Source organism: Heteronotia binoei, chromosome 3 (genome assembly GCF_032191835.1).
Source record: "Heteronotia binoei isolate CCM8104 ecotype False Entrance Well chromosome 3, APGP_CSIRO_Hbin_v1, whole genome shotgun sequence".
Classification (NCBI taxonomy): Eukaryota; Metazoa; Chordata; class Lepidosauria; order Squamata; family Gekkonidae; genus Heteronotia; species Heteronotia binoei.
In genome coordinates this window covers 169,095,898-169,110,404 of record NC_083225.1, presented here as the reverse complement: position 1 = coordinate 169,110,404, position 14,507 = coordinate 169,095,898, and the positions used below count along the sequence as shown (strand labels likewise).

The 14,507-nt window shown below is 42.3% G+C and overlaps 1 protein-coding gene across 8 annotated transcripts in view; it reads left to right on the top strand.

The window, feature by feature from the left end:
• Positions 1-14,507, top strand: part of GRIA4 (glutamate ionotropic receptor AMPA type subunit 4) — a 343,665-nt gene that overhangs the window by 88,836 nt on the left and 240,322 nt on the right. The window lies entirely within an intron of this gene.

Genomic DNA, 14,507 nt, shown 5'->3' with positions numbered 1-14,507 from the left:
CAGCCTTGATCTTGGCTCCACCCCTAATGTCTCCTGGCTCCACCCCCAAAGTCCCCAGATATTTCTTAAATTGGACTTGACAACCCTATAGGTGGGGAGGAGGAGAAATCCTCAGAAAGGTTCAGGAGCTTTGCTCCTGTGAGCTCCTGCTGAATTCAAGGCCTAGGCACCAGACAAAAGTGATTTTTCTTCTTTTTAATTTTTCTTCCATCTGAATTTGCCTGTTAAGGCCTTTTCTGTTGCCTTTGGTTAAAGTGACTCTGATCATATTAAGCTGTAATTGATACGATTTAGTTAGATGCTATTGCTTTATAATATGTCTACTGCTGCCTTACTTTTCCTTTGGGGGTATGGAGGAGATTGTTAGTTTAATTTGTTGATTTTATTAGATTTTTTTTCTAAAAAAATGATGTGGACTGCTTTTGGACAATGTATTTTTAGAAAGAGTGGTTTTATATGCTTTTAATGGACAAACACACAAATGCCATTATTGTGCCATGTCAGAAAATAAAATTTTTTGTGGAGATATGATCCTGGTGACTGACCTGTGAATTTGTGACTCCCATTAGAGGCTTACAAACTCTGGTGATAGCCACTGAAATTATTGTGGTTGGCAGACGTTTGATATTTTAATAGGCTGATTTTAATAAATCAACATTTTAATTTGCAGCTGTTATGTTTTATGTTTTAATGTGTGATTACCTGCTCTGATCCTTGTGTGTAGAGTATACTTCCGAATAAAAATGATATGACAATGAAAAGTTAAATGCCGCCCTGTGGTTTTACGTAATCTTCTAGTATGTTGAGCATTCAGAGATGAGATGCAGCTCTGGCAAAATTCCCTAGAGGGTTTTTGTTTTTACAAATCTATTAATTGATCATCATCTGTAATAACTAGTACCTCCTTTCTCCCCTTACCACCTTCTGTAACTAATATTATTTGCAGTTACTCACTTCTAAATCCACTGAAGTGAATGGGTTAGAAGGATATAACTCTGCCTAGGGTTACACTAGGAATGTACTTTTACTTGATTGCATGGGTTTTTTTATTTTTACAGTATGGTTTTGGAATGCAGTATGGTGTAGAGGTAAAGGGTGGTGGACTCTAATTTGGAGAACCAGGTTTGAGTCCCCACTCCTCCACATGAAGCCTGCTGGGTGACTTTGGGCTAGTTACAGTTCTCTTAGAACTCTCTCAGACCCTCCTAACTCACAAGGTGCCTGTTCTGCGGGAAAGAAGCCCTTTGAGACTGTAAGGTAGAGAAAAGCAGGGTATAAAAACCAACACTTCTTCCTTCTCCTCCTCTTCCTTTGCTGCGGCACGTCTATCAAACAAGTGAACAAAACTGCATGGTGCTTTTGTTTGTTTTTAAACAAGACATGTCACAGCAGAATGGTTTTTTTACATGTTTGAAACTACCCAATCCCACCGCCTGAAGAAATGTCAGAGTTCATATTGACTGAACACAGTTATTAATTATGATTGCTGGGCTATTTGATATGAGGAACAGGGGAATAGACAGATCTACATTTTTTTTTAATTTAGCATGCATTAGTCTTTGAGAGAGGGTGTGATTTCAGTGGAAGCTCGCTTAACCTTGCCTGTGAATCTTTGGTCACCGATCCTGCTTTGTTGGTAGATCCAAGTGGGCAGCCATGTTGGTCTGAAGCAATTCTCCTGCTTTGTTGGATCAGCGATTAAGGTGGTGACATTTCAAAATTGACACATAAAGGTATGCCTATCTATACCATTGGTAAATAAATGGGCAGCCTTTTCAGTTTTGCAGACAAAGTATAAGGCACAATGTCATCAAAACATGAATTAAAAAAAAACTGAGCTAACTAAAAATGCTGGTAAAAGTCCGAGGAGGTTATTTGCTAGAAGCAAGATCATTTAAGCATAACCTATAGGTAAGCTGCTTTGTATTTCACCCATGCTGCTTTCTCATCTCTTATTTATACACATGGGGCTAATGCCACCAGAGGGCTTGCATTTATTATTAAATATACCTTGACTTCAAAATAAGCTAATTGTGACCTTCGGGCACTGTTAAGGCTAAAAAAAGACTAGGCTTTACATGCTTAGAACTCAGGATAGCTGTCACTTATAATAGCTTTAATTATTGATTCTTCTAAAATGTGACCATCCACAGCCTGGGTAGTCTAAGCTGTTCTTGCTGCTACGACGCAGCAGGAAGTGGAACAACAGACTGGGGAAGATGTGAGAGCACCGCAGCATGGAATGACCCAGTACCAATATAATGTGCCATGGCAGAATGAACAATGTTGTTTTCCATCAGCTTCCTGTGCCCTCGTAGGTGATTCTTAGAAATTAGGTGAAATGGCTTGATCCAGTTGCATTTCCATAACCAGTCAGTGATTGATTGACTTGCAGATTTACAGTGATTCTGATGTGCCCTAAGCCAGTTTAATGTCACTGATGTCAGTGGGAATTTATTTTGATTAACATGACAGGTACAAGCCCTATGTATATTAACTGGTTTTATGACTGGACACTGAGAAACCATCATGTGGCAACAAAATTGGGTTTCTATCAAAAGTATAAGCAGGAAACCAGAACCAGTCCAGATTGCCCGAGGAGTGTTTTAGTATGATATACACATACGTTGGTCATATTTATATGTACATGTTCAGGTGTGTCAATATGCCAGCATGTGAGAAGTCACCTGCAGTCTCAGGTAGCAATCCTATTGAATTCAGTGGAAGTACTCTGGAGTAAAAATGCTTAAGTCTGAGTATTTTGTCTTTTTGGTTTGTGGAGTCTTGTTCTGCCTGCATAAGGCTCTTTCAGGCACAAAATATGTCCTGAAAGGACACATTAACTCTCTGGTAATCTTTTAACATTTGACTTAATATTTGCACTTAGATATTTCCCAAATTGAATGAAAAATGTCAGCAAAACATATTTAAATGAGGTGCAATAATAGCTTTAATGAGTTTGGAAGGGCAAGATTATGACCTGCTGCAGTCATACTACAATGGAGAAATGCTTTGCCAGTTTGGGGGGGGAAAGGATCTGTTGAAGCTATATGTTAAATTTCCATTACTTGGAGAAATTGTATAGCTTACCTACTCTGGTAGAAATGGTATAGCTTACTTTCTCTGGTAATCGAAGTCCAGAAGATACTTTAAAAACCCTATCATTAAAGAGAATTTGCTCTTAGGTTTTTTGCATTTTTACTTCAGCTTTGTTTTCCATTGCTTTAATTATGTGGGGGGTTGTTTTAATGGGCTTTGTGGGGTTTTTTTAATGTATGTTTTGAATCTGTTAGCTGCTTTGGTGGCCCTAATGAGGGTATAAACTCTGTTAGTAAATAAATAAATAAATACAGCTCCTACTACTAGTAGTAATAATAATAAAGTGTAAAGCACAGTCTGATTGTGCTTTAATGGTGCAATCTTCAGTTAATTGATGTGTCAGTTAATTTTCTATCATTTGAATTGTTCTGTTTTTGGAAGCATTCTAGAGTTAGCGTAAACTGTTATGGCGCTCATAAAACATTTATTTTTACAGATATCAGATTTTCAGCTAAGATGTTCTGACCATGGCTTTTTTTGAGCAGGCACACACAGGAACGCAGTTCCTGCTGACTTGGAGTCAGAGGGTGTAGCCTAATATGCAAATGAGTTCCTGCTGGGCTTTTTCTACAAAAAAGTCCTGTGTAAAACAATGGTGACATCAGGGGGTGTTGCCTAGTATGCAAATGAGTTCCTGCTGGGCTTTTTCTACAAAAAAATCCTGGTTCCGACATGATATGAACCTGCAGTTAATTTTAACAATGGTACTTTGTGATATCGGGTTCCATCTCACAAAAAGTCACTCAAAACCTGGTTTGCCTCAACATTTCCTTCTCTCTATTTCCTCAGAGGCTGTCATCAGATAAACCATGTGTGGTCTCTGTGCCAGACCCTGGCTGGGCTGGAGGTGACATGATGCCACTGGTGCGGGGTGGTAGTGGTGGTGCAGGCCCATGACACTACAGATCGATCTCGGAATGAGGATGGCTAAATACAGGGAAGTAAAATATGAAGGTCCCCTGGAAGGGAGAAGGAGCCCACTGGAGCCTTAGAGGGAGGCTGAGGGAGCAGACAGCCCAGATCCTGCCATGATACTTACGTGGCAATACAGGTGGCTGAAGGGCATGCCAACAAGAAAGATTTCCAATCAGGAAGAAGGAAGGCAGCATCTGGGAGGAAGGGAAGAAGATAAAAAGGGACAAGGGGAGAAGATAAAACCTCATAGGCAATATGCTGTAACTCTTTAAATACAGAATTTCTTATGATAAACTGGAGTGGGAAAAGTGCTTATTGTAAGGGCAGGTAGTAGTAGGGTTGCCAAGTCCAAGTCAAGAAATATCTGGGGACTTTGGAGGTGGAACCAGGAGACTTTGGGGGTGGAGCCAGAAGACATTGGGGTGGAGCCAAGATCAAGGCTGTGACAAGCATCATTGAACTCCAAAGGGAGTTTTGGCCATCACATTTAAAAGGACTGCACACCTTTTTAATGCCTTTCATTCTTTTGGGGCTCTAGGGTTGCCAAGTACAATTCAAGAAATATCTGGGGACTTTGGGGGTGGAGCCAGGAGACTTTGGGGGTGGAGCCAAGATCAAGGCTGTGACAAGAATCATTGAACTCCAAAGGGAGTTCTGGCCATCACATTGAAAGGGATGGTACACCTTTTCAATGCCTTCCTTCCTTAGGAAATAATGAAGGATAGGGGCAACTTCTTTTGGGGCTCACAGAATTGGACTCCCTGGTCCAATCTTTTTGAAACTTGTGGGGGGGTATTTTGGGGAGAGGCACTAGATGCTATACTGAAAATATGGTGCCTCTACCCCAAAGAACAGCCCCCCCCAGAGCCCCAGATACTCTCGGATCAATTCTCCATGATTTTCTATGGGAATAAATCTCCATAGGGAATAATAGAGTTCCCAGCAGACATTTCCCTCCCCTCCCCCCGCTTTCTGATGACCCTGAAGCGGGGGGAGGGCCTCCAAACCGGGGGATCCCCTGCCCCCACCTGGGGATTGGCAACCCTAGGTAGTAGGAAGAATATGAAACAGGAATGAACCTCTGTTGCCTGAACCAAGATGGTCTTTTAGCACAATGCAATATAAATTATGCAAGATTTAAAGCAAACCTTCCATATTAACAAAATGGCTGCCAAAGGGGACCAGGCATAATTCCAGCATATTGGAAGATTCCTCAGTGGAGGCGGCTGTTCCCAAATTGGTGCTCCCCACAGTGACTGAGGGGATGGCTCACGGGCTCTTCTGAAATACCTCTTCCTCCAATAAAGTGGAGAAAGGCCAGGTTCAGCTCTTAGCTTTAGGGAAGAGAACTGGGGAAGAAGCACACATGCACCATGGAAAAAGAATAAGATTGCAGATTTATACCCTACCCTTCTCTCTGAATCAGACTCAGAGCAGCTTACAATCTCCTATATCTTCTCTCCCCCCACAACAGACACCCTGTGAGGTGGGTGGGGCTGAGAGGGCTCTCATAGCAGCTGCCCTTTCAAGGACAACTCCTACAAGAGCTATGGCTAACCCCAGGCCATTTCAGCAGCTGTAAGTGGATGAGTGGGGATTCAAACCCAGTTCTCCCAGATAAGAGCACGCACACTTAACCACTACACCAAACTGGCTCTGGAGTTCAAAGCAACATAGTGGGCACCACGACCTTATGCTGTGAATCAAAACTAAATGATGCAGATGCAGCTGCTGGACCTCATTACATTCTAAATCTCATGGCTACACATTAAGAACATAAGAAGAGACATGGTGGATCAGACCAAATGTCTATCTAATCCAGCATCTCTTTCACACAGTGGCCAAACAGTTTCGCTGGAGGGCCAACATATAGGGTATAGACCATGGCCTTCCCATGATGCTGCCTCCTAGCACTGATATTCAGAAGTTTATTGCTTGCCTCACAAAATGGAGGTTCTCCTTAGTTACTATGGCTAATAGTCATTGATATATCCCTCCTCCATCAATCTGTCTAACCCCGTTTAAAGCTATTCATACTTATGGCCATCACTAGATCTACTGGCAGTCAATTCTACAATTTAATTACTCATTGACTTTAAAAGTATTTCTTTTTGCCTATCCATCAGCTTCACTGGCTGGCCCTGAGTTTTAGTGTTAGGGGGGAGGGTATATTATTTTTCTCCCTGTACTTATGGCAAAACTCACTGGAGTAGTATATATCTGCATTGTAAACATATTTTGGTTTTATTTCCGTTTAACTTAATTCTTTCCCTTATGTGTAGTTTTCAAGGTTGAGGAGATCCCTAGAGTGCCTTCCCTCCAACCCAAGAAAGATAGACTGTATAACCAATTTAGGTCTTGAATGCATTTGAATATGTAGTAATCAGGGCTTTCTTTGTAGCAGGAACTCTTTTGCATATTAGGCCACACACCCCAGATGTAGCCAATCCTCCTGGAACTTTTAGTAGGCCCTGTACGAAGAGCCCTGTAAGCTCTTGGAGGATTGACTATATTGGGGAGGGAGGGCTAATATGCAAAGGAGTTCCTGCCACAAAAAAAAAGCCTTGGTAGTAATTAATCACAGAATCAGTAATATATTGATGCCTTCTGAAAACTCCTTACATGGTGCTTTACAATAAATACATGGATTTACATGACAAAAGAGTGATGGGCAAATGGTTAAACTTGTTGTAGAATTTTTCCCCCCTGGGCTGAATTCAGGGTGTTTGAAACTACAGTGAGGGTGCAGCAGCCCCAGCTCAGCTGCCTTATTAGACAATCCCACCCCCACCCCCTGCCCGCAAGTTCTCACAAATACTGTACATTTATGCAGGAGCTCATATTTAGGTCAGGTTACTTTGTCAAGTAGCTATGGTTCATAGATAACGATTTCCACTGCCCATCATTCAGTTTCTCTTTGTTCTGAAGCATACTTCTGCTATTATCTGCATCTGAATTGGTGGAAGATAGATATTTTCCACAGGTGCAGATACAGCATGCTTTTGTACCTTAAAGATGTTGTCAGCGGATACCAGAAGGGGCAATGTTTGACAGCAGTGGCCAGCAGTGCGTGTTGGTATTTCTCATGGTACCTGTTGCTATTATATACATGGTTTCACTTCACTGAACAGTTTTTGCCTGTTTGCTGGGGGTGGGGGAGCTACTTCTCTAGCATGCTGCAGCTGCATTCAGGCATCGTGACAAATTCTAATTAAACAGAGGGTTGTTAGCATCATAGAGGAACACAGCTTGTTTGCTGTACTTCTGCATTCCCTCATTCTTCTCACCACCACCTCCTTTCATATACATAGAATAACTGAACTCTTCCTGGTCTGATCAGTCTCTAGCTTGTCATGATATCTGAATGCAGGAAGAACAATGTACAAAGGTGATTATATTTGGATGTCATAGCAAACTGAAGAATCTAACCAGAGTTTGTCACAATGCTGAATGCAGACTGTGTGGATGCAGAGTCTGCTAGTGACTGTAGAATGGCTGCTTGGCTAGCTTCCTTATCTTGTTAGCAGCAGTACCACATCGTTGCAAACACTCGAGTTGAGCTGAAATTGTTGTAAATGCTCAGAAATGTCACATTTTTTTTTTTGCCTTGCCCAGAACTACAGTGTCAGACTGACAAGAAGACCTCATTTGGAGAGTACAAAGAATTGTGTTCTCTTAGTCTTTTGTGCAACTGTAGACGTGCAAAGATGCTGCCAATTCAAACCAGGTGGCATCCATTAATGTCATTAGGGACTGCTGACAAATACACAAAGATAGGATTTTATTAAATCTCAGAATTTATTTATGATTGATTTAAGTGTCTTGTTTAAAATATTGTCTGCTGAGACCAGTTATGCACTCAGGGTAGTATAGTAGAACTCAGGCAAGTGTCCAGTATCAATAAACTAGTTTCTTTGTATCTACATCGACTCGTTATTGAATCTGCAGACTTGACACAGGCTCTGTGAGAATGTGCATGCACACAAAGTCAGTTGAGCTGAACTGCCAGTTTAGAAAGGAATACTATGAAACAACCTGGCAAACAGCAACAAATGGGAACAGACGAACTGATAATCAGAAAAATCCCTGCTCATGATTGGATGTGAGCTGAACCAGTAGAATTCTGGTTACCACAATGAGGCAGCAGCTTATAACATCACACACTCCTTCCATTTTATCCTCAGAATCATCTCTCCCCTTCCATTTATCCTCACCATCACCACTACCATATGAGAGAGAGTTATGTTGAGAGAGAGTTCCATGACACAGTGGGGATTCAGACTTGAGACACCCAGTTCCTAGTCCAAGGTCTTAAATCTTGTTGGATGCTAAAATGCCACTAGACTAGAATTTAATTGTTCTACTGTCCTCTGGAAATATCCTAGTCCAACTCTCTGAACACTACATCACACCAGAAGCCATTTAGCTGAAATATGCCACATCATCAGATTGTCAGGGGGAAATGATTCAGGGCCTTTTTTTTTTTTTCCTTCCAGAAAAAGAGGTGCCAAAACTCTCAAGAGGGAAATGAAGGAGACACACAAAGGTGCCACTCATGAACATTTTAACATTTTTTAAGAATTTTGTGTCCATGAAGAGGTTCTGGAAGTCTGTTCCACCATGTTCCCCCAGAAAAAAGCCCTGCTTATAATTACATTATGGGTCCTTTGTTGATTCACTTACTGTATCTATATTCTTGTCACAAGAGAGGTTGGGGGATATAAAACTTTGTATAGGATGCAAAGCATCATTGGGAAAGTTAGGTAGCAGATATCTTTGATTACTAAAACAAGAGATTACTAAATTATACCTGTATGCCTCCAATTTTCAAATTATCCCCTAATGCCAGATAGGTAGATGTCTGTGGTTACTCTTTAGTATGTAATTACTGTGTAGTGTAGTATTTATTGTCCTGGCATTCATCAAAGGGCTATTTATATGTTATTAACCACAATATCATACCTGAAAATCTATGAGGAGGACATATAGATTGTTTACCTCCACAAGCGGGTCCTAGTTCAAATTAAGCCTGAACTCTCCCTAGAAACTAAAATGTCTAAATGAAAGCTATCGTACTTTGGTCACATTATGAGAAGACAAGAGTCACTGGAAAAGAAAAGTTGAAGGCAGCAGGAAAACCCAACATGAGATGGATTGACTCACTAAAAGAAGCCACGGCCCTCAGCCTGCAAGACCTGAGCAAAGCTGTTAATAGGTCCTTTTGGAGGTCATTAATATATAGGGTCACTATAAGTCAGAAACATCTTGACAGCTTTTCACATATGAACACACACACATAGTAGTTTTAGTCTAGGCTCTCATAGGTATTTGTGTAGCCTTGGGATCATTGAAGGGGCTGGGTTGACAGCAACACTTTATCTCTCCCACTCCAGTGGCTCCAAATAATGGCCTGCTTTTGCCAACTGTACAATGTCAACAACAATGTTCTAGGCTGAGAATATTTGGCTTTAATCTTTGCAAGCAAGGCATTCCTTGAAAAAACATAACAGTTTGCTGTGGTAGCAATTGTGAGGAAAACACCCCTATTTCCAGAACATCGTAGTCACCCGTTTGGTTGCCAGGGTGACTGGAGACCAGACTCACACATATCTTCTGGGAGAACGTGGGTTTGTCTGCCAGACTGGAAAGGACTCATGAGTACTAAAAGCCATGGCGTTGCAGCAGCGCTCCGTGCCTCCGGGGGAATTGCTTGATGCAGTGGGTTTAAGATGCCAATCCATATTTGGGAGAATTGTTCATTACAGAAGATGAGGTATGAGAGCATGAACAGAGAAAGGCCGCATACAAACATTGCTTGGTATTGAGCTGGCATGTCATCATAGAAGTTACTTGTACCTGGATTTTTTCATCCATAAATTAAGTTTATTTGCAAGTGATTTACAACAAATGATGTGTGGATGCAACCAAACAAGTGCCAGTTTGGTGTAGTGGTTAAGTGCATGGATTCTTATCTTGGTGTAGTAGTTAAGTGCATGGACTCTTATCTGGGAGAACAGGGTTTGATTCCCCACTCCACCACTTGCAGCTGCTGGAATGGTCTTGGGTCAGCCATAACTCTCGTAGGAGTTGTCCTTGAAAGGGCAGCTGTTGTAAGGTATAGACTTTTGTATGATAAAAGAGGAAATCGCATTGAGAATGTGTGGTGTAATGATTGTGGTGTCAAACTTGAACTGTGTCACATACTCAGGTATGGAATCGGTCAAGCGGAGAACATGTGACCAGAAGTAAAGTAGCTGGAGGGTCAGAGATGGGCAAATGGTCTGCACAGCATACAGGAAGAAATTCAGGGCCAGACCAGAAATCAGGAACAGTCCAAAGTTTACAAGAAGATTGTCATGGTCAGGCAAGAAGTAAAAATCAGCCAAAAACAAAACCAAGGAATAAGATCAGATTTGGCCAGGGGTCAGGTGCCCTTATCCAGTAGACATAGTAACCCCCCCACACACACACACACTACCAACAACTTACTCAGATCCAAGTGCTGAGCCTGGAGATAACCCACTGTATACTCCAAGGTAGATCTCATTAACTATTCCATTCAGCTGATACCAGTCAACCTTACTGCTTCATCCCAACAGGATGAAGTTCCCCTGGCTATCTTGAGGGATGCATAGCTGGAAGAACAGGACTCAAATAGAGACAAAATGGCATGAAGGAAAATATTTCATTAAAAATATTGGGTACTGTTTCTCACACACTGTACAGTTTCTCAAACACAAATCTTCTTCAGGGCAATCTATAATAATAAACCTTGGGAAAATATTAAATATAAAATGCATTAAAAAGTACACTTAAAATTATTTATTATTTATACACAACTCTTCTCTCCAACAAAGACCAAAAAAATCTTTGTGCTGTAGTAATCTTGAGTATGTTGTTAAGGCATTGTTCAGGTGTGTATCTGTAAGTTGCAAACCTACTTTTGATCTACTGACATTCATTACAGAAATCTCATGGGCAATGCTTTGAGCCTAAGACTCAGAGAAAAATATGAAATGGCTGAGCATTGCAAGCTTTTGAACATAAAGTGTAATCAGATAAGTTGCTTCATGTGCTGGTCAGCCAATGGAGAAAATAGAGGCTTTGCTCTGTAGCTTGATTGAACAAGCCTGGCAGAACAAGCTGTGATGCAGAAGGAAGCAAGAGAGGGAAAAGGAAGTAGACAAAGTAGACAACAGTGAATTGCTCGCATGCCTGATAGGAGCCCTCCAGGGGGCTGATCCGACCTACGGGTCACATGTTTGACACCCCTAGAGTAGATCGTATTGACTCTGATGGACAGATGCAGTAGAAGACAGCTTCATGTGCCTTCATGTATGTGCACATCAGAATTTTTCGTCTACCTGCAACTGTTATCCTCCCCCTTTTGCCATCAAGTCACAGCTGACATATGGGGATCCCAAGGGGTTTGAAGGCAAGAGCCATCCAGAAGCTCTGCACATTGCAGAACCTCTGCATCATGACCCTGGTATTCCTTGATGGTATTCCTTTCAAATGCTGACCAGGACTCACCCTGCTTAGCTTCCAAGATCTGATGAGATCTCTCCAGGTCAGGGCTCCTCCCACTTTGATGGCCACACTTAAAGATACATGTGCTGTTGTAGCATAGGGTGACACAGTTTGCAGCTCTTTATCAAGCAGTGGGCATACATTCAATTTTGCTTCTAGAAAATGAATATATTTTCTTTTAAATTCCACAAATATGCCAAATAGTACAATTTATTATGCTAATTAAGCTCCCTGCTCCCCTCAGAAGGAAACAATAGTTTTTGCCTGTGGCTTCAAAATTTCCAGGACTTTTATGTCTCTAGGACCGACTGGGACTTATTCTGCAGTCATCGTTGCTCCGGCCCCAGACTTCTGCTTTTATTGGTTCAAGCGAGTGATTTTCCACCAGTTGCTGCATGGGCGCATTTTGACCCGTAGCTCTCTCCAGTTCTCCCCATGCCTTCTCAATCTTGCGTGGAGAGAATTGGAGGGAGCCGCAGGTCAAAATGCACCTGCACAGCAACTGGTGGGGAATTGATTTGATGAAATCAGAAGCTTGGGGGTGGAGCAACTGCGACTCTGGTATCAGTCTCAGACCGATTCCCCACCAGCGTTGTCCTGGTCTCATGCTCCTCATCTCTGCAAGGCTTCTGTCTGATTTCGCACAAGCTGCCCTGGGACTGCAACTCATTCCACCTCTTTTGTGCAGCAAGCAAGATCCTCTAAAAACCGGTTTCTGCCTGCCGCATGAAAGAGGTGGAGCGAGTTGCAGCCCTGGGGCAGCCTGTGCGAAATCAGATGGAAGCCCTGCGAAGAAGAGAAGCGTGAGACCAGGACAAGGCTAGTGTGGAATCGGTCTCAGTAATCTGAATGTATTTCGTGTACACTGGGGATTGAAACTTCATAGGACCTGACATACTGTGGAAGACCTATGTCCAGATTCCCACTCAGCCATGAAGCCCACTGGATCAGTTTTTCTCTAAGCCTAACTTCTTTATGAGTTAGGTGTATGAAGATAAAATGAATATGGGAAGATCCATCACAGTTTCCCATAAATCCTGGAAGGAAGGCTAAAATGGAGTTTTATCTGAAAACTGGGACAAGATGCAGCAAACTGAAGTAGATGAATATGGAGGAAGAGAGAGAGAGAAGACCTCTATGGAATGGAAAATGACAAGGGCTTTAAGAAAAATAGAAATAAAATTGGACAATAGAAAGAATAAAAGCGGGAAGAAAACAGACATTCTGTTTTGGGCATATGCAGGTAAAATAAACAAAATGATAACCCAAAGCCACATAAGTAGTTTGGAAAATAAAAGCTTGTGGAGGACAGCCTAATAATATATGACAGGGGGAAAGGATCAAAATAAATAGAATATACTGGCAATGACACTATGAGAGGGTAGAAGAAGTGAAAGGGAGCTGTAGAAATCAGCTTTGCTTGATTATATGAAGCGAAACTGGTCAGATCTGACAGAGAAGCAGCCTCAGGTGATTTCGATGACCTCCCCACCACGAACCAGCATGTCTGTGTTGCCATAGTAACATGAAGCCTCTTTCTAATAATGTACAAGATGGGATTTCAAAACAGATCAATGCTAAAGAAATTGACCCATTATGTACATGGATGAAAGCAAGCTGGTGGAGAAACTTTTTAGCGTAACTAGAAGGGGGGGAGGGAGTTAAAAGCTCGTGTAGCATGGATCTTTGCTAATCAAATTGGCAGGGAAAGTGTAATCAGTTGTTTCATGGTAGCTGAAGATGTCCATTTTAGCATGCATACAGTAGCTATTCACTGGAGATAGGGCAGGGTGGAAACTAGAGCCCACAGCTAGCATTGTGTAGTGCAGGGGTGTTAAACATGTGACCCGGGGGCCGAATCAGCTCCTCAGAGAGCTCCTATCAAGCCCCCAAGCAACTGGCTATCATTTGCCTTCTTCTCCCCCTCTCTTGCTTCCTTCTACATCACAGCGTGCTTTGCCAGGCTTGCTCAATCACACAGGAGCTACAGAGGAAAGCCTCTATTTTCTTCATTGGCTGAGGCTCTTCCCTTGGGGAGGAAGGGGTGGGGAGAGATAACCTGCTTTGTCAGGCTCTTTCAATTGTACTGCTGAGCTACTGAGCCAAACCTCTCTTCCTTCTATTGGCTGAGATTCCTCCCCCTCCTGGTCCCCTAGGGAAGGAAGGAAAGAGCCAGAGCTTCCTTTGCCAGTTTCCCTGGATTGCACAAGAAAGGTACAAAGAAAGCACCTTTAAGACCAGTGAGTGCTACTGTTTTAAGCAAGTTTTAAGTTTTAAAAAATCTTTAATTATGTTTGTGTCCTTTAAAAAGTTTATATTTCTGCTACCTGGCATTATATTTTATGCCACACATGGCCCAGGCCATTAATGTCAGATCTGGCCCTCATAACAAAAAACAGTTTGACACCCTTGGTGTAGTAGTTAGAGTTTTGGACTAGGATCTGGATGAAGAAGAAGACTAGGTTTTTATACCCTGTTTTTCTATGCCTTAAGAAGTCTCCAAGCAGCTTACAAACACCTTCCTTTCCTCTCCCCACAACAGGCATCTTGGGAGATAGGTGGAGTGCAGAGAGTTCTGAGAGAACTGTGACTGACCAGGGTCACCCAGCAGACTGCATGTGAAAGAGTTAGGCTTCCCAAATCCCCCGCCTTGCCTGGGGACCCCCAATTTGGAGCCTTCTCCCCCCGCTAGCCAAAAATCTGGAAAGCGGGGGGGGGAATGTAGCCAATCCTCCTGGAGCTTACAGTAGGCCCTGTACTAAGAGACTTGTAAGTTCATGGAGGATTGGCTACATCAGGGGTGTGTGGCCTAATATGCAAAGGAGTTTCTGCTATAAAAAAAGTCCTGTCCAGTAGTATTTTTCCCTAATAATCACAGGGGGTAGGCATTTGCCCTGACCTGGATAACCCAGGCTAGCATAACCTCGTCAGAAGCTACACAAGGTTAACACTGGTCAGTATTT